The sequence below is a fragment of the Merops nubicus genome, unplaced genomic scaffold, assembly GCF_000691845.1.
Source record: "Merops nubicus isolate BGI_N331 unplaced genomic scaffold, ASM69184v1 scaffold37637, whole genome shotgun sequence".
NCBI classification, from domain to species: Eukaryota; Metazoa; Chordata; class Aves; order Coraciiformes; family Meropidae; genus Merops; species Merops nubicus.
The window spans coordinates 100,316-121,626 of NW_008619456.1; the positions used below are offsets into that span (position 1 = coordinate 100,316).

Below are 21,311 nucleotides of genomic sequence, written 5' to 3' on the forward strand. Positions count from 1 at the left end.
GAAACTTCTGAGGTGAAGGAAGAAGCAGGGAGAATATGATTCCTTCCTTTTCAACATTGGCTGTCTTGAGCAATTCCTGATTGACAAAACTGACATTTTGATCTTCTCAAAAGCTCTTTTTCATCTACCTTAGAGTAACTAAACACACAGTCTTGCTTTGGCTTCTCCATGTAGCTCTGCTCGCCTTTGTTGACTACTACATTTTCCCAAAGAATAGAAAATATTTTCAAATAATTTTGAATACTCAAATCAAATATTCTCAAATCAATATTTAAAATCTTTTCAGTTTGTGAGTCCCTAAAATTCTTCCAGGGAAGGCTGCAGACCTTTTTACTTTACATTTCACACATGTACACTGATGTAAAATATTGACGTACTTCTTTTCCTTAGCTGCCTTTTGCAGATCTCTTTGAAGTAGTCTGACCATCTCAGACTGGAAAGTGCTTGTTATCATAAAATGTTCAGAGCTAAATCCAGCCTGAGCACTGTCTCTCCTGTATAAATAGCCACCAGAGTATGTCTGTGTATTGAATCTTAAAGTTTCCTGGTACCTCCATTTGCTCAGTTGCACTCTACCCTCTACAATTAGGTACGGTAGCAGAGCCAGGACAGTCTTCATCTCCTGGGGAGAGGCACAGCTCTTTCCATATAACCTGGATATGTCATTTAGGGTAGTCAAATGACAACTCTAATACCCTGTGAAAGCTCAAACTCCAACAATAAAATTCTGAATATAAATAAGATTTCAGAGTCTTTTAATATATCTCTGTATAGTCATTGGATGATATTTTAGGAAACCTGTTCTAATAAGGAGGAAACGGACAAGGACTTTCTATTTTCTGGACACCTCTGATTTAAAAATTTCATCTGTTCCCATTGCCTGAAAAGTTCTTAAAGGTGGGATAGAAAAAAAAAAAGGGGGAACCTGAGAAGGAAAAATATGCAGTATTTTAAAGCAGGTTTATTTTTGAACCCCTTGGTATTAAAATACCCCAGTTGTTCAAAGCAAACCAATCCACTTTTTTTTGCTCCTATAGATCCCCTCTATTAGAACATTTATAAATGACAGTCACTGCCTGGACACACCAATTATTCAAATTACAGGGATTACAATTTACAGAAGGTCCGTATGATTGTGTGCTGAGCAGCTCATATTATTGGCAAAATGAAAGGAGGGGGTGGCAGTTACACCCTGGTCTTCTCCCACTCAAATTTGTGAGAGAAAGCAGAGCTGTTTGTGGAGAAACTTTGTCTCCAAGTCAGGCCTTTGGGGGTTTATTTTCCTGTGCTGGGGCCGAGTGAAAGGAAAAGTTGGTCTATCACATAGGCACAAGCAGTACAGTGAGATTGAAACCCCAGATGGAGACTGGAAGCTCCCTGAAGCTCAAGTCAGCAGGCAGGTCAGCCATGTGGGGAGCTTTGGCAGAGTGGTGTGAGGAAGTTCACATGCTGAGCAGTGCTGACTGTAATGATCTGCTGATAAAGAACACATTTCAGCCATGGGTGCAGCCCTGACCCTCACTATTCAACAAATTCATTCCTCAGCAACTAATACATACATATATAGGCACATATATATATATAATTCTGAAACTAGAACTAAGGCTTCACTGTAGTTTTACTGGGTAACAGGGAGGGTATTTTTAGTAGTGAGTAGCATGAAAAAATGTAGTCCAGTCTAAAATGAATATTGTTTAAAACAAAAACCCTACAATCAGCATAGCTCTAACTATTAGAACTATCTAAGACATCCTAATTATTTGGTTGAAATCTGGACAGAGAGAAGAATTCAGGCAAGAGTCATGTTTTGCACTTGAATAAATACCAAAAAAGACAAAAACGTATCCTTACGCTCTGCACCTTCCAACTCTTCTGGAAATACTTTGTAACTGGCACCCAACTTGACTTTTGTAGGAATTTCCCCATCATTCTGGATTGATTCCATATCAATTTGACTACCTCAGCATGCATGTGAATGAAAAACAGCTATCATGATGTAATCAGCATTGCCCACGTTAAGTATAAATAATACAGTCATCACCTGGACCAAACCAAGGATTCTGTACTGTGAACTTGTAACACCATAGCAAAGAAAGAGCAGGTGTCTGTAGTATCTTTGGGGTCAGCGTCCAAAAGGAGACAGAGGAGCCTCTGCATGTTCCTCTGTCTTCACCTCCCCTTATTCCTTCCTGACTTTCTACAGTCTACTATACAAAGGCAAATTCCAAAAGATGGCAATGAGAGTTACAAAATGCCACAAGTGAATTTCACTGGAAGTTTGTGGTAGGATAAACATTTTATTTGGATAGGGCCAGCTTTGTAGAAAGTCTAGTGGCAAACCACGTCTAGTCTTCAAAGCACAGTGAACTAGCAGGCTTGCGGTCAAAACCATCTGCCTCATCCATACTAAAGCTTCCCTTTGAAAAACACACCTCTGTGATTTTTTCTGTGGAGCAGGGTGTGGGAGGCTGTGCTGGCTGCTGGGGGCTGCCGTGGTACTGCTGCTCTGCGGGTGGCTGCAGCAAGAGGGAGCGGAGGGCATGCCCTGCAGCTTCTACCCCACGGCAGCTGTTTCTCCCATTTCCCAGGTGGTGGAACCAGCCTGGAATGACAGAAAGATTTCAGGAAGTGCAAGTGTGGTTGGAATGTGGTAACATGCAAAGCTCATATGACAGAAGATAAGTTTGGAAAGCGAGGGAGTAAACAAAATGGTTGAGGGAGAATAGAGTGGAGTAACAATAGCAGCAATTCTTCATCCAACTCCCTGTGCCAGTGTGAGCACTGAGACTGTGGCACCAAGGAGCACATGCTGCATCCCTGCCTTCTCACACACAGCACTGCTTCAGGCCTCTCCCTAGGTCTGGTCTCCTCGGTTAAGGGAGCTTCTGTGTTATTCTAAAGGATAGGTGCTATTAAACTCAGCCCCCTTTTAGTGAAATAAATAGTGGGGCATTTGATTTCTAAAGGAGGAAAATCACAGATACACCAGCTGTACTATACTCCTGTCCAGTGTCCCATTCCCATTCCTAACAAAAATATTGGGAAGACTCCTATTGATTTTCAGCAGAAGCACAATATACCCACTAATGATTATTGTGAAATGCCAGGGGAAATTCAGGAGTTCCTGGTTTAGAATCTGACTTAACGCCATACAGAGTCTAGAAAATTACAGAGGAGTTTTAGCTCTGCAGCAAAGTCAGTGGGAGAGAAGATTATCCAAGAAGTATATAATCTGAGTATTTGAAGCATGCTCACTTTATTATTGGAGTATTACACCTGCCAAAGGTTCATGCTCCTCAGAAGAAAGGAATGCTCTGCAAGCTACACTGTCTAAAAAGATGCAGGATTACTTTGATGGAATAATAGAATGCAAAATGTGGAAATTTATGCTGTGGTATAGGGAGAAGATGGCTTTGAGAAAGAAACATTGATATCTTTATGTTTGAGAGAAGGGAAACTATCAATGCATTTGTGATTGTGTGGCATGTATCCACTTTAACTATTTCATACATTACTTCCCCTTATATTGCCCTTAAAATTCTGATGTTGTATGTTCTGTAATAAAATGCATTACAAATCTGATGATATTATCGTTCTTGCTAATAGGAAGCAGTTTATTTTATTACAGTCCATTAAGCAGAGCAATTGTAGCTGCTTCTTTAGTCAAGGGATGCTGAGTTGGGAAGCATTTCCTAGAAACGGGTCTTAGCTGACTTTCTGGAAAAGCAGCATAAGAAAGATTAAAAAGATAAGCAATATCTTCACTTCTGTCTTCATATCCCATCACTTCTACTTTTTCTTCTTCTAGCAGAGTCAAAACACCCTGGAAGAGATGCATAAGCAGAAGATAGAGTTCTCCCATTTACGTGTCATATTAACCCTTAAGGATTTGTGTAATGCCAAAAGGCATGGACTCTTCTGACTGAGATAAAATCCATGTTGTGAAGGACCATTTCCCCTCTCTTATTTCACTGCTGGAAGTACTCCGTTTCTGTGATCTGTTCTGTGCGCCATAAATACAATTGCCTCCAAGATCTCCTGTAAAGTGTTGGCTTAGAAATTACTGTAAGGGGGATGTGTCCCAGGGAATGAGACTAAGAAGCCAGTCAGAAGGACTGAGGATCTGAGGGAGGAAGCTGTCATATGTGAAATAAATACAAAGTCAGTGAGTTCTGGGGAGGTGGTTGATTAGGGCTGGGGAGGAGACAGGAATCATATTAGGAGGGGAAAGAACCAGAATCAGAATTAATAACAAGAGCACATTCTTAGCGTCTTGCACCAAGTATATGTGCCCCCTGTGCTGTTTCCCCATGAAAGGATTTGTTACTGAATGGAAGGTATTTAACAGTTCACAGTAATAATCATACAGGCATAATAAGCATAGATTAGACATGGATTTTTGTATCGGATTTAGATTTCGTTGAAGTTACATGAACAGCACATTGGTGTACAGAACTCAGCAGGCCCTGGATTTTCCATCTAAGTACTTACTCCATGGATATCACAACAGCACAGTAAGTGAGCTTTCCTGGAGATTTTGAACACAAGGTGTGTTGTTAGACCTGAGATAAGCCCTGTAAGACTTCTGCAATAAAAGGAGTCAATAAGCTTAGTGTCTTCTGCAGAGACATTTGACTGAGAGTCTAGGAGAGGCTCATTTAAGCACGTTACATTCATCTTTAGCCTATTCTGAATGTCTGTGCAGAGGAAGGACAGACACCTTGGGGTACAGACACTGACTGGGAAAGGCATTGGACTGGGGTCTGTGGTTGTGAACAGGCATGTGTTTGCAGAGAGCTTTATAAGAAGAGTGACCAAAAATTTACTGCTAAGCATAAAAGAAATCACTTACCCATAGTCCCAGAAAGAGTTCTCAGAGATCAGGAGGACTCACTTTGTTGTTGGTACCTACCCTTCAGTCCAAAGCAGCTGCTTCTCTCTTCATTGGGTGAAACAACTCAGTTTCAGGCTAGTTAACTGCAACCCCAACCTGACTGCATTTTGGCACTCGAGATGCTTTTTAGTAGACAAGTCAAGACAGAGGCCTGTTCTTGTAAAGCAGAGAGGACCTCAGCTTCTGCTGAATTCAGTGAGAGACTCAGGGTCCCTGTAACAGAGTTCCCACTGGCTGGCGTTCAGTGAGCCCGTGCTGTTGGAGCCCTACACGCAGGAGCTGCAGCCATCCTCTCTGGCTACTGTGCCTGGCTCCAGCCTTACTGATGGCAGGGTCAGCAACTTTGCCACCCACAGACAGAAGTGGGACCTTATTTCCAGATGTCTCTGCCAGTGCCTCCCCCCCCCCCAAATATCCCAGTTACGTCGGTACACGTTTGCAACATTATGGGCAATTAATTGCAGGGCTTGCAATAGTTCTATTATAAGAAAAACAAGCTTTGAAAATGTTCCTGACACACTTGGTTCTTGTTTTTAATCTATAGAAGAAATCTACAGATCTCTATGTTTATGGATCTGGAAATAGACGTTGCTCAAAAGCAACATTTAGTCAAAGTATTTTAAGTTGCTATAGCATCTTTTTCTCTCTTTTCTCATGCATATGGACTCTTGCAAAAGCACATAGTGTCTGTTCTCTCCTGAGAACTTGTTTCCATATCTGGCATCTACTGTCTCGTACTGCCAGTGAAAAATGCTTTCTTTTATAATCTGAAGTCTCCCTTAGCATATGGTACCTTTTTTTGGTATAGAGATTCTCACTAGACAACTGTTCTTCCCCATTAATAAAAGCAGACTTGGGCTGCCAATACCAGGAAAGAAAGCCAGCTATCAATCTAAATAAGCTGCCATGTGAATAGAAGATCATCCCCTTCACAGAATCACAGAATGTTAGGGGTTGGAAGGGACCTCCAGAGATCATCAAGTCCACCCCCCCTGCCAGAGCAGGACCATCTAGTCTAGGGCAGGTCACACAGGAACGCATCCAGATGGGTCTGAAAAGTCTCCAAGGAAGGGGACTCCACAGCCTCCCTGGGGAGCCTGTTCCCATGCTCTGTAACCTTTACAGTAAAGAAGTTCTTTCTCATGTTGAGGTGGAACTTCCTGTGCTCCAGTTTGTATCTATTGCCCTTCATCCTATTGCAGGGCGTAAGTGAAAAGAGATTGCCCATTTCTTCTTGACACACAGACCTCATCTATTTATGCACAGTAATTAGATCCACCCTAATTCTTCTCCTCTCCAGACTAAAAGCCCCAGGTCTCTCAGACTCTCCTCGTACAGCAGGCGTTCCAGTCCCCCAGTCACCCTCGTAGCCCTTCGCTGGACTCTCTCAAGTAGATCTCTGTCCCTCTTGAAATGGGGAGCCCAGAACTGGACACAATATTCCAGGTGAGGTCTCACCAGGGCAGAGAAGAGGGGGAGCAGGACCTCCCTTGTTCTGCTGGACAAGTTTTTCTTAATGCAGCCCAGGATACCACTGGCCCTCCTGGCCACACGGCACACTGCTGTCCCATGGAGAACTTCTTGTCCACCAGGACTCCAAGGTCCCTCTCCACAGGGCTGCTCTCTAGCAGGTAGCCTCCTAACTTGTACTGGTGCATTTTATTACTCCTGCCCAGGTGAAGGACTCTGCACTTATTCTTGTTGAACTTCATTTGATTCCTTTTGGCCCAGTTCTCCAGCCTGTCCAAATCACGCTGAATGGCAGCACAGCCTTCAGGTGTGTCAGTCAAGCCTCCCAGTTTCGTGTCATCAGCAAACTTGCTGAGAGGACACTCTGTACCATCATGGAGGTCGTTAATGAAGATGTTGAACAGGACTGGACCCAGCACTGATCCCTGGGGCACTCCACTAGTTACAGGTCTCCAGCAGTTACAGGTTACAGGTCTCTCTTGGCACCATTGATCACTACTCATTGTGCTCTATCGTGCAGCCAATTCTCAGCCCATCTCACTGCCTGTTCCTCTAGCTCATATTTTCTGAGCTTGCTCAGGAGGATGTTATGGAGGATTGTGTCAAATGCCTTGCTAAGGTCAAGGTAGACTACATCAGCTGGTCTCCCAGCATCTACCTGTTAAGTCACCACATCACAAAATGCTATCAGATTAGTCAAGCGTGATTTCCCCTTGGTAAATCCATGCTGACTAGTCCTGATAACCTTCTTCTCTTCCATGTGCTTAGAGATGACCTCCAGAATGAGCCGCTCCATCATTTTTCCAGGGATGGAAGTGAAGTTCACTGGTCTGTAGTTTCCTGGATCTTCCTTCTTGCCCTTTTTGAAGACTGGAGTGACACTGGCTTTCCTCCAGTCCTCAGACACCTCTCCCGTTTGCCACGATCTAGCAAAAATGATGGAGAGTGGTAGAGTGACAACGTCAGCCAGTTCTCTCAGTACTCTTGGGTGCACCTCATCAAGGCCCATGGACTTATGTCCTCTTGTGCCATCCTTTATATTTCAGCCCACTCTGAAACTGAAGCAGAGAGGACAAGCCTTATGTTCATCTTGAGGTGTTTGCTCTGACATAGAACTTCTAATACCAGGCAGAACACAGAAAAAGCATGCAGAGAGGTCCCCAAACTGCTGAATAAACAGACACCATCTTAAAATATCAGATATTAAGATGACAGAAATATAATTATGTATATGGAAAGGAGGCTTAAACTGAGACTGAGCTGGGTGCATGAACAACGCTTAAGTGCATGTTTGTATGGCACCTATCACAGTAAGGTACTGGATCTGGCTGCGGTATTGGCTGTTTCGAGCAAAGAAATGCAGACCTGCAGCTGAAAAGTGCCCTTGGAGATGTAAGGGTATGGAAACATTCATACTGAATACAGATACGTATCCACACATGACCTGGGTTGCTTCAGTATAGTACCGGGAATATTCTGCTTCATTTAAGATGTTTTGTGCAGACCTTTCTAACAGCATCAATCAAGGACAAAGGATCAACACAGGAAATTCATATCAAAGGGAGAAGCTGTATATCTATTCCTAAAATTCTGTTTATTTTCCCAAATGAACCTGTGCCAGCTATAATCACTTTTATTTAATTAGTTCACACATCTTAGAACAAAGGAGGCTCTAATAAAACAGATGAGAATTAAAAGCATGCAGCAAGAACTCCATTTGTAACAGCATTTTTTTCATTCATTTTCAGAGTGTATTTAAATGCATTCTTTGTCTTTTTTTTTTTTTTCATTTTAAAATAATTGAACTCTTACTACTGAGTACTGCTCCTGCTTTGTCTTGAAGCTCATCAATGCTCTGTGTCATGGATAAGACACTATGAGGTGTTCTGATGCAGCTGAATAAACAGCATGGTGTGCTGAATACATTTTTACTGATTTTTCTTCTGATGCTTTGTGATAGCAAAACAGGATTTAGTCTCGTGGATTCCTCAAATTACTGGATTTATCTGGTCTCAGACTTTTTTATTTTTTCTTTTAAACCAACAAAAGAACAGAGTTTTCCTAGAAGCAGAAAAAAAAAATGTTATAACAAAGGGTGGTTGTGCACAGAGTGCGTGTTGACAGTTCCTTGTGATGCTGTGAGCATAGATGTCATGTGCTAAAGAGATTTCAGAGTGGGATCGGCACCTTCCACTTTGGAAGGCTCTGAGAGCAGCAGCTAAACTGTGTCCAATCTGCAATGCCCCTCATCTAGTCATGGAGATGAAAGAATTATTGGAGGACGGTGGGGTAAACCCTTTTCAGCATCTGTAAGGATAAATTAATTGCAAAAATCTTCATCTTTAATAGAAAGATGAATCCTGTATAGCCTGTATCTCTCAGTGCAGGAACCTGCATGCTGGGGCTTGCAGTATTTGCTATAGCTCTGAATTAAAGATGCATTTAGCTGACATCTGCTCTGTTTAATATGAAGTAGGCTTCTGACAGGTTGCTAATGCCTTCCACAATTTGTTGCCCTCAATTCTGAAGTGAAGAGTTGCCAGAGCGGGAAGTAATCACTGGGGGCTCCGCGGGAACTGTTCATTACTTTGACCACTGCTAGTCACACTTAATAAGAACCTGCTCTTGATATCTGTAGGAAAGAACAGATCTTTGCAAGACCAGTAGATCATTATAGAAGTTTTAACTTCCCTCAAAGCACAAACAGAGATCATTTCTGCTAATTGGATTGTAAAATCAAAATGTCTTCATTATTAGTGATGCTCCAAAAGGAGCTTGCAGCTTTTCCACAGTGTCAAGCTTGTATCCTGCTAGTTTCTTATATATTAATGAAGGCCACAGGGAGTCTTCCCCTATGTGCCAATAGCATTGTGAACATTTGCTTTTCTGCCTTTCCATCCACCAGTAGGAAGCTTGGGGACAAGTCTGGTAACAACAGGAGAAATTCACAAGTACGCACCAACTGCTTTGTGCTGCTCCTACAACTGAAAGCAGCTACAAACCCAGTTTTGCCATCTGGTTTGAGGAAGTGTGGGGTTGCCTTGCTCACTGAGCAGAGCAGTACAAGGAACTGGATAAAAATACATCAGAAATCCTCTTTCTGGTGGATGTTATTCTAGTGGTGAATGTCACCTACCCTTGCTGCAACCATCATTTCTTTCCCTGTGGAGGAGGGGTCAGGACTCCCTGTGGAGTCTGCCATGGACATTTCTGTTTCTGTTGCTGGTTTGACAGCTCTGAGGGTACAGGCTTCCTCCCATAATGCTTCCATGACCTGAGTTCAAATTCCACAAGCAAAGCACACAAGAATCTTCTCAAGGCATTTGTGGTGCTGATTTTTCAGATGTGGACAGCTGTCCATCAGGAAGGGCAGTCATCTGCCAGAGACTGATTGCTGTTGAGCTGGATAAGCTTTGGAGCAGCAAAATGAAAGTGCAAAGGATGCAAAGTTCAAAGTTAAAAATTGGGTATTAAAAACCACAGGGGTTAACTGCCTTGCCTCCCGTCATACAAGAAGCCTGTTCTGAAGTGGGAGTCCTGATCTGATGTATAAAATAGATATCTCAGTGCTTTCCATCTTTCTTTATCAATTCATTCTTCACTGTGCTATCAGATCTGATTTTTTTTTTTTTTTTTTTTGTAGGCAGCTGAACGTGTTGCCTCTGCAGCACTTGGAATTGAACCTGATCTTTTTAATGGGAACGTAAAAACAATAACAATGCCTTGTTCTAGTGCTGCAACTAGGGATGTGGAAAACTTGCGCATTTCCTTCATGCTAAGTGTGCCTTATAGCATAGTTAGAGCATTTGGGGGCCACTTTCTATCCCATTTGCAGTGGATCGTCCCACACACTTGTGACCTTTCAGTGCAAGAGGGCAGAACATTAACCAAGCGATGGCGTAGTTCCTGCTGGATGTTTCCAGCCCCTGGCAGCAGTTGCATCCCAGTCCGCCTGCTCCTGACTGTAAGGAAATGGTTCTGAAGCTCTGCTGCTGCCGGAGCTGGAACATGGTGTGCTGTGCTATTTGTAGTTTCCTGCTGCCGACACGGGATACGCAGTTTCTATTCCTCTTGCTTCCTCCACGAACATTAGAATGGGTCCAAAAATAATTGAAGGCAGTATGTTCTGGTGGAATATTTTTGCATTTGCACAAATTTCCTCTTTATTTTGCTTGCCAATTTTGATAGAGAGCATTTAGAGGCTGTTTCAGCTTCTCCAATTTGGCACCGCTGGGAGGCATAGGAATGCTCCCCTCAACAGTATGGCAAGAGGAACTATTCTGGCATCTGAATACAGACTTAAAATTAATTTTTAAGGATGAATATAACATATTATAACCTTGAAGTTCTGCTTTAACTAATGAAGACAAGAAGACCCAAATGCTCTAAAGGGCAACGAAACCCACACATCTAGAAAAAGATAAGAAAGAGGCTTGCACATACAGAAAAAGAGAAGAAAGCTGCTTTTGTTTATTGCTTGATTCTCAAGAAGGTTAGGTGATAAGAGCCTAGCTGTCAGGAAATAATGTAATTAAACTATGCATGAGGTTCACAGACTTATTGTGCAGCATCTTTTAGATGTAGCCACACGATTATTCCTAAATCAATATCTTCTTTGCCCAACTGGAATGCTTTAAATGGCCCACACTTGGCAGAGCTTGGGGTCTTAAAAGTATATCTTAAATTAATCTTCATAACTATTCATAAGGAACACTTTAGGGTGGGTGTGTAGTTGGGAGGTTGCCTCCTCAGGAGCTGGTGATGGTTTAAGAGCTGAAACTAGGAACATGGTCTGCGGATCATTTCCAGGAGCATCAGTGTTATTTTAAACCAGGTCACTCTGAGTTTTATTCTTCCATATCATACATGTTATGAAAACTAATTAGGAAATGTTTTCTTGAGCCTTCGTGTATTGCAAGAACCCTCCATATTATATGGCATCAAAATCCTGGATGCCTTACATCCTACACAGGTGCTGAAAAGGTATTGCAAGCAAAATGCTTTCGAGCTGAGGAATTTTTCTCAATTTATTGCTAATCAACACGAACTTTTGATGTCATTTTGGATGTTGAAAGGAAAAAGTAGATCACAGTCCCATAAACACCTTTTCTTCCCCATACTCAGTTTCCATGTTTTTTGTCATGTTTTGTAGCCAGCCCATCAAAATTCTTCCAGTGGGGTGACAGGGTTAATATTTACACATGTTCCTTTCTGCTGCTGTTGTAGCTGTTCTCCGATTCTTAAAATTTTTCTCCTGCCCTTCCTCAGGGTCTTTGCCCTGGGCCACCCACCAGCCCTCAGGGCTGTCCCTGCCCCCTTTGCCGTGGAGGACCACACAGAGCATCCCCAGCCCTCAGCAACCGCTGTTTGCTTTCCCTAGTGCCTTGTTTCCAGACTCTTACCCGGCTGGTGGATACCTTGGCGCCATGGCCAGGCTCTGGCCTGCGGTGGTTTTCCCTGAGCGGTGGGGCCCCCCTCAGTGCCAGACCTGGCGGCAACCATCCAGGACCATCTTGGGGTGGCTCTTGGCCTCTGAACAGCCCATCCCATCGCTGCCCTGATGCACAACCCGTCACCTGCCCCCGCTGCACGGGGGAACGCGCAAGTGCCCTCACTCCCAGACAAACTGGCTGTTAAAGCAGAAGTCACTGTGAGGGTTGAGTCAGATTTTAAGGTTTTTACTGACACGCCTGTTCAGTGAGGTAGGTCTTAAGGCAGCCCCATGAATACTAGGGGCACTGCTGAGGGGTGGCAAGGCCCAGCACAGTCTGTGGAGTGTGTCCCCAGGTGGGGACACTGTCCACCCTCCCAGCTTGCCAGATTTGCTGATGCTGAGGGAAAACATTGAGCTGGTTGATTCCTGGGATGGGGAAATAGCCAGTGCACAGAGATTGGGAGTGCTGGACGCCTCAAAATCCAGCAGAAAGCTGAAGTCCTTGGCTTTCCATTTATGCAGAGATCCTCGCTCCAGCCCCAAAGCGTCTTGACATGGTGGGAGTTTAAACCTGTGATTACACCACAGCTGTATCTCTGGACCCCAGACACGGGTATTTTGGTGGGAGAAATGCCAAGCTTCTGATACAAAGCAATAAACATCTGTCTGGCTGTTTTGCTTTTAATGGCAGATATTTGGAATCAGAGGAATGTTGCACATTAAGCCAGGAATAGAACTAGGTTCTCTAATGTCACTGAGGTCATACAGCATTTTCACCTGAGTGAAATTGTATCCGACAGATTCTGAAAACTGAGAGGAAGATCCCTCATCTACGGCTGCACCCTGATCTTTACACTGTTTTTTCCATTCATGAGGCTGCTGTCTGTTTATCTCTTTTAGTACTACATTTCCTATCCAGCCAATGAATTAATTTGCACTTAGATGACAAGAGTTCTCTGTAGATGATCTGTGCCCAGGAAAGGCCATTTTCATTTAAAGGAACAGCAAATCCTTTCCAGGAATGCTTGAGTGTTTGATGTCATTAAGTGTGGTGGAAAGGTACAATATTTCAAAAAAGCAAAGCAAACACGCAGATGCATGAAATATGCCCAGATATCATTAGTCATATTTATGCGTTCAGTATCTGTAATTTTCTCCCACCTTCAACAATAAAATTATTCCATTTCTATTCAGCATTTATAGGAATCACATGGCTTACTTTCTGCATGGCTGTGGTTTGATATCTGTTGAGAAGAAAACACATATCTTCTACTCTGGCTTTCAGCATGAGTATTTTAGAAATGGTGCTCTGATATTAATACAGAGCTATTTGTCACATCACACATCTAGCTTATTTTCTAGTGGGATGACAGCTGGGCCCATTGTCTGGAATAATTTAATGTACCGTAGCTTAAACTTACTATACTCTATGAATCATATACAGAGATATTTATAATGGAAAAACTGTGCTCATGCAGCTTTGAGGTTACACAAATACAGCTGTGGGTATGAGTCTTCAGCTGGTGTAAATTGGCCTCACTGGAACAACACCAGCTTATCCTGGCTGTGGACTGTGCTGAACACATGAAAGGGAAAGGTCTGGCAGAATTATTGGCTTGTCCATCACCATCTGTAAACAAGAGACAAACACAAAAATAAACACAAATTTGTATTTAGGCCCTGGCTTAGCAAACCATTTAGATGTATGCCAAGTTCTATTTTAAACCTACAAGAATTTTGATTTAATTAATGCTGTATTTATAGAGCAGCAATAGGAATTAGAGCAGATAGGGATTTTTTTTCTGTTTTGAAGTAGTTTTAATCAAATTTGTTGAGTCACAAAAAAAAAAAAAAAAAAGAAAAAAAATATGCTGTCAAAGTTTTCAAGTCCAAAATTTATTTTGGGGCTAGTACACTTCTGTCTGAGAACAGCCATTTTCCTAATTACCCTTCGTGTAACCAGCCCAGTACCAGGACCCTGTGGACACTGATGGGCATTACTGGCCCTGAGCAGCCTCATCTGGGGCTTCCTCAGCCTTCACCGGTGGGCCAGGAGCCTCCTTGGAGTTCAGCTATAGGATATCAGTCTTCAGCTTTGCTACAGCCCTGCCCTGCCCAGCCATAGGCCCTGCTGAGTCCAGCACTCATCTATCAGCTGATTTTGTGGCATGGCCTGCCTTGTCTCTGTGGACCTGTGCTGAGATCATGGAGCTGTGGCTGAGCCCGGTTACCCTCACTGGACCTAATCCTGACCTGCTGTCTGACTTCCTAGATGACGCTTGGACTTGTCTTGTCACCACAAATTGCATAATGATCTCTTGATTAAACCTGGTTGCTGTCTCCCCTCAGGGGCTGTAGGACAGGCTCTAACTAATGAGGCTCCTGTCCTACCTGCTGAATCTTCATTTCTGGTTCCTCATCCCATAGGGAGCAGCCAGCCTGGACAGCCAGCAGCAACCCTCTGTTCTGCTGAGTTAAGCTCAGAGGACTGAGTGGAGGGTTTTTTTTCTGTCTCCCAGGTAAATGTCCTGATTCTTTACAATGTTGACTCTGCTCATGTGCTCCTTTGTGGAGATGTTGCACTTCTGTTAGCCTTTTCCAGAGATACAGGTGACCTAAATATGCCTGATTCCAGTTAAACTGTAGTTATGATTCTTATCTGGAAGCACTAGAGGACTTTCTTGATTGATTGCCTTTCGTAAATGTAGCTCATATGCAAATTTTTTTCAGGATCAGGCCCTCTCATATCGATGCAGATTGTGTATGTACAATAAATCTATTGCATGGTATTCTCTTTTTGTTCAAATGTTGGCTAAATTCGATTGCAAGGCATGTGAGGAATGTGGCTTGATTTGTCTTTAATTGAATTGTTGTGAATACTTGAAGTCACTTAATGAGATAGAAATAGCCCTTGTAGCTGGAAGCTTTGTAAACCTCTAGAGAGGGAGTCTGGCAGTTACTGTTCTGTGTGTGTGCTTATTTTGTTTACATTGTTGAAATCTATGAAAATGAACTTGCTTAGCTGTAGCTGCCCTCCGAGTGGAACTTTCCACTTCCTCTTGTACGTTAGTCAATGTAACACTGTCTGGGCAGGTTTGAAAAGCCAAAATGCACACGGACTCTTATATGGACCTCTCTTTTATAAGTAATGAGTGCTTATCTCCAGCATTTTCCAACCTGTGGATCATGGATATTAAGTTCCTTAGTAGTTGGTAAAGGTATTCGATAAAACAGATTTATTGTCCATAGGCTTTAATTTGCTATAGCACTTGAAAATTATTATAGAGTCCACAAATTGGAAAAGATTGAAAGGCACTGATCTAATGGGGATTTCATCTGGCATACAATTAGTCATCTACCCTCTCTACTCAACTATGGGTAAGACATTCTTTTAGATTCACTTTTTTGTTTTCTCTTTGTCAGCAGCTTTTGGAGGCATAGTGGGAGAATACATTTCTGCCTCGTGCATTACGTGTGAGACTGACTGGAATTTATTACAAAATCCTGCCTCACATTTTTCCTAAGTGCTCTTGAACTTGCTCTTCTTATTTGAAGCATAACCCATGTTGTGCTTGTCAGAGCCAATCCAGTGAACTCTGCTGTGGTCTTTGTCCATATTTTTGTAGGAGGCTAACAAGAGAAAAAAATAGTGAGGTAATGGCAAAGGTACTGGTGCTATTCAGTGGCTATTGCTCTTTCATTTTTGTGTCTTCTTTCCTCAAGTTGATGTGAGAAGCACTGCACAGGTGATTGTAGATGATGTCAGCCGCAGTATTTCCAGAAAAAAAAACAGCATTCCACAAAGTCCTGTTAGGACCCTAGTTTGGGTAGAAAGATAACCATGAACTAGAACAAGTGCAGAGAGAGTCTGTGTATCTTATGAAAAAAACAAGCTGGGCTCTAGTAAAACAAACAAAAGGAGAGACAATGAACTCTCTCTGTCCGCACTGGAAAAGGTTAAATACCTAGGAGGAGAACTTTTTTGACTTAAAGGACAGTATTGACCTAAGAGCAAATGTGTATAAACTGGCTATGAGTCTGATTTAGGCCAGAGAGTATATGAAGAGTTCAGTAACAGGAGGAGAAAGTTTCTGGAACTGCTTCTCATAGAAGGAGCTGAGCTGTGGCATTTAACTAGTTTTCAGGTGGAGTTTCATCCCCTTATGAAATGAAATTTTAGACTGTGGTTAGCTGCCAAAAGCAGTGATTGGACTTGACCTGAATGTCCCTTTGGGATTGTTTTCTTGATATGTCTCCTATATTGTCCTTCACGACGGCGTGGTTCTAGTGATTATCATTCTGCCCTTACTTACTCATATGAGTTTGGCATTTATGGCTCAGAACTTGAAGAGAAGATGATTTGTTACAAGCAGGTTCATAATTAATTCCAGCCCTAGTATACAGCATTAGATACACTTGGTATTTATTGTTCTTAGCATGTATAAACAATTTCATTAATAAATATATTCAGTTCCCTGGCTGCCAGAACCGTGAGGGCTGTATTGCTCCCATCAATAGCACTCAGCATAGGGCGTGCTGCCAGCCATGTGATGGGAACATCATCCTGTGGTGCTCTGCACCACTGCTGCAGAATCCAGGGCCAATGCCCCTCAGCAAGCTCTGACAAAAGTCAAAGAGCAGAGGTTAGTATTTGAAATGGTGTTATAAATCTTATTTTACCTGAGGTAGGGCTGGACTGTGCACAGTCTGCATACGTGCCATTCCACATCTGTGTGGTGGTTCTCAGTTCTCATACAGCTGTTCTCACCCTGTACTTACAGGCCTGCCAGATGTTACAAATCCAGGGAAAGTATGGAGTCATATTCTCCCTCCATAGGACTTACTCATGAGCAGCTTGAGATGTGCTGTTTGCTCTAACATGTAACCTGGGTTTTCCAGTAACTCATCAACTATAGTGACAAAATGTGAGGTGAAGAACTCATTGTTGCCAGCATGATTGATGTTGGGGATAGGATCTGATACCCTTACTCTCAAGTGAAGTGAACTCAAGACAACGTGTGTAATAATTTGTGGATAATGTGCATGTACACAATGAGTTAAGGTACATGTCTTTGCAAAGTGTTGGACAAAGACCCTTTGGACAATTCTTAGTTCTTCTGTCTCTCTCATTAGAGACTAACTTTCTTAATTAAATGTAGCACTCAACATTCTTCAGCATATGCATTCACTTTCCTTTATGTATTGTCAGAAACAGGGACTACAGGAGATCATCACATTGGAAGTTTGTCTTCTTTTAAGTATACTTAACCCCTCCTCCCAGCTACTCAGTCACTGGAAAACTCTTAACCACTTAACTGGTCTCTAGATTATCTTCAGCAATGTGGAGAAGTGCCAGTCTGGGAGACATTGAGGACAGCTGGTTCAGGTGTTTTAAGTGATACAGTGTCCAAGCCTAGTTACTCTGCGCTCCTGTTCAGTGTGAATTCATGGCTGTGGGAATAGCAGACTTCAGAGAAGAATTAACTCGCTGGCAGTCAGCATGATTCCAGCTAAGAAGTCAGTCAAAGGAATAATTAGACTCTGTTAATTTTATGATAAGCACTAGGCTAGGTTTGTTAGGGCAGTCTTTTACATGGATGGGATGAGATCAATTGGTACAATGCTGTATAGCAATGTTCTGATGACACAGAAAATCTCAGTTAGCCGAGGTACTGTGTTTGGTTTAAGCTCATCTCACAGGGCACATTCTCCAGACCCTGTCTTTTACTGTGTTAAAGCCTTGTTCCTTTGACAGGGAAACTAACTTATCAAAGGATGTTGAACATTTTTCCATGAGCCCAGGTTAATCCCTTGAAACTGGAGCAGTCCTTGCAGGGTTGAGTAAAGTAGCAGTTGCTGGGTCATTGCCATGCTGACATCCTTAATGGTGTTCTTTAATTAAGCAAACTAAGCAGCATGCTCACTTCAGGAACACAGGAAGCATCGGTATTTCTCATGTGGAAAACAAGTTTAACTTGAAAGCTTTCAGGAAATATTGCTAGTAACGTGGGTCAGGCCAGACAATGTTGACAGATGTTCTCGTTGAAACCTCCTGGCCACGCATTGCAAACTTTCACAGCTTCACCACAAGTCACCCAACATCTGGTGTCTTCAGAGCCTCAACTTCCAGTCATATTATTATGAGAAAATTGTTTAAGTCTGTTTTAGACTTTGTGGTCAAAGAGAAAAGTTTGAAAACACAACCCATTAGATCTCAAAAGCAAGTAAGACCCTCATTTTTATGTATGTATTTTTTATTATGTATGTATTTATTTAAACCCCATGATTGTTAAGCTTATCTCATTATCTGTGGGACAGCGTAATACTTATTTCCTTGCCTCTTTGATTAGGAAGGTGAAGGTACGAAGTTTTCTATGATGGCAGACCTCTGCAACAAAGACAACCCAGTACTGTTTTCTGGGTACTTGGGAAAACATCTACAGTTAAATAAACATTAAGCAGAAATGCTTAAGAAATCTCTGAAGGAACCAGCCCTGGAACAAAAGCGGTGTAGACAAACCCAAGCAGTGCTGTGACCAGGCTGTGTGGTTTTCAGGGTTAAGTCAGTACTTCCCCACAGCACTGGACTCTGCCATGCAGATGTACCCATCCTTCTGGAACTTGTTTGGGTATCTAGATACAGTAATGCATTGCATAAAGCAGACATGACTTCAGACTTGCAAAGCCCTGGTTCCTGTATAAAGCAAGAGTGGTTGTAAACACTTATGACCCATTAAGACTCAAGAGCAACAAAGGTTTTTACAGAGCAAAGTGCATCATTAACCCTACATCAGATCATACAGAATCTGCATCTTTTTACTCTGCACTCATTCCTAGGCATTTTCCTTTATTTTGTCCCTGCTCCAAGCCACATGAAACTCAAAACTCTTAATTCTCTGGGCTTTCAAGCGAGACTTGAGAGAATCGGGGAGACACTCCAGACCATATTGATGTGGGATAATTTGCTACAGGCGTAGGCCAGCTGAAACCAAAGTAATTTTTTTATGTAAAGGATAATAGAAAGATTCAAACTCTAAACTGAAATTGAGTCTCTTCCAAAATCTGCTATTGTCCATGAATAGAAGTTTAAAAACCATGCTGTTTTGGAAGGTGGTACAGATCTCACCATTGATGGCTATTGTTCAGTGTTGCTTAACATTCTTAGAGGTCATCCTTTCAGCTGTGATTGTTGATTAATCAAGACAAAAAGATTAATAATATCTTAAATTTATTTTTTTTTCTTGGTAGCTTATTATTGTATTTTAAAAGGCAGAAGGGTGGTTTAACTTAACCTAGAGTCTCATCCAATAATATGTGTATAGATGGATGGATGAAATACTCCCTATCCACAGAATGATAGATTACGGGTTTAAATTCCTTGTCTTAAAAAGATCCTGATTCAGCTTTGCTGAGCATAAAATATTAGATTTGCTGTTTATTTTTAGTGGGTTGTTGCCAGTTTTATTCTCCTTGAATGTCTTTAAGTTGTTTAAAGCATTAGAAAATGTTCACATCAAACATAGATCTCCTTAAAGAAATCTGTGTCGGTTTCTCAGCAGGGATGTAAAATCGTGTTGTTGGAACATGAACTTTGCTCTTATGGATTTTTTTTCTTTATTTGCTTTATAGCTTTTTTGTTCTTTAAGCCCACAAGTGTGGCAAATGATTTTGTTGCTTATTAAATCTTAATAAAATGAGAAAAAGGAATCCAATGAGAAAGCATTAGGGGTGTCTTCAGTTTAGAGTAGGTTGTTTCATTCTGTTTAATTGGCAGTAATGTTTGAAACCCCTGACCTCAGCCTTGCAAAAACCTTGTTATTTATACTTTCTGGAAAAAAAAAAAAAAAAAAAAAAAAAAAAGTGATTGGCCTGATTGTGATCACGTCCGTGGGTACAAATGAGAAAGTAACTATGTCAATGATATTACTTTGGACTTGCATCATTGTAACTTGAACCAAATTTGGCCTCTAAGACTATTCATCAACACAAAATTCAAGCAAGTATAGACTGTAGATGCAAGTATATTTTCATAAATAAAAGATTAAGAAGTCAGGCATACATGACATTTTGGGACCAGGTCAGTATAAAGTGTCTGGTGGCACTGGAGCACTTGCAAAGTTTATTTGCCCTTTGAGGAAAGGGATGCTCAATATTATTCTGCAAATCCCCTGCATAAAGCGGTGCACTGCCATGCTGAATCAAGTGCATGGCATGAAATGCTGAGTTCATTGCTGGAATCTTAGGTGACCCATTCAGGGCTTTTTCTGTACTCGTAGAAGCACCATCTTTACAGGGAACCAGTAACTGACCCTGAGAGCCTGCAGCACCCTACATTGCCCAACCAGTGGGCTTTGAATGGTCTTCAGCTGTCACAGGTCAAAAATGTGTTATTCAGTGCTGAAGGCTAAAACAACTCTTGACTGGAGGACATGTAAATATTATAACAAAGATCTGGACTGAACCTCTGACTTTAAGGTGGTTGCTTAGGAGCTGCATCCCTTGCCTTTTCATCCTAAAACACTTTCTGTAACATCAGGGATTGTATTGACCTGTTATATATATGACCTCTCTCTATAATTAGTTTTTCATTCCTTATAATGAATTAATAAATCGGGGTTTTTTTAATTATGAAAGAGTCCTTATTAACGGACAGTTACCCAGCTTGCTGGCATGGAGATGAAGGAACATAGTTTGAAAGGGTTCTGTAACAGAAACACTCAGAAGAAATCTGAGGTTGCAAAGCCTGCAGAGCTCTAGCCAGGAGTAAGGAATGAAAGGGTCTCACTTTGGATGCATTTAGTCTCTAACACAACACAAAACAAGCAAGAACAGAAACACACTGTCTCCTAGCTGACTTGTGACAGCTTATAATGAATGAAGGTGCCGCAGATTGAAATGCCACATTAATGTGCTACATATAAAGAATGAGTTTAATCAGCTTTACTCAATATATTTCTATCTGTGTCTGAAGTACAGAGCTATCCGTTTTGCTTGGAAGTAATTTGGAAGCAGGAGGAGTTGAAATGTGAACTCTTTATAGATATTAATAAAATACTTTTTTTCTTTTTCTTTCTTCATCCCAAAAATAATAAGTGGAAGATAGACTGAATTCTGACTTTGGAATTGGACAGATGTAGGAAATATAAGTGAACTAGCTATTTGAAAGTAACATTCACAAACTTTATTTATAGATGAAAAAGAAAGAGAGTGAGAAAATCTCATCAATAATATTTATGGAATTTTTTTACCATTTCTGGATTATGGGTACTTTATGAACTGTTAGATCTTTGGTCAGTGAAGCAACCCCTGATTTTAGGTCCCTCTGTTGCCATCTTTCTGTATATGAAATTCCTATTACTTTCAGGAAAAGATGGTGGGATCAGTTTACTGAGGAACATGCTTTATGAACTGTGTTTCCTCACTTATCATTGTGTTAATAATGAAATACGATGATAACTTAAATACTTCCATTGCTCAACAACAGCTTATTTTGATGAGAAAAAGAGATGAGCG

General features: G+C 41.7%; 1 protein-coding gene across 1 annotated transcript in view; it reads left to right on the top strand.

The window, feature by feature from the left end:
• Nucleotides 1–21,311, top strand: part of LOC103776280 (kalirin-like) — a gene marked incomplete at both ends in the record, with an annotated part of 65,531 nt that overhangs the window by 43,969 nt on the left and 251 nt on the right.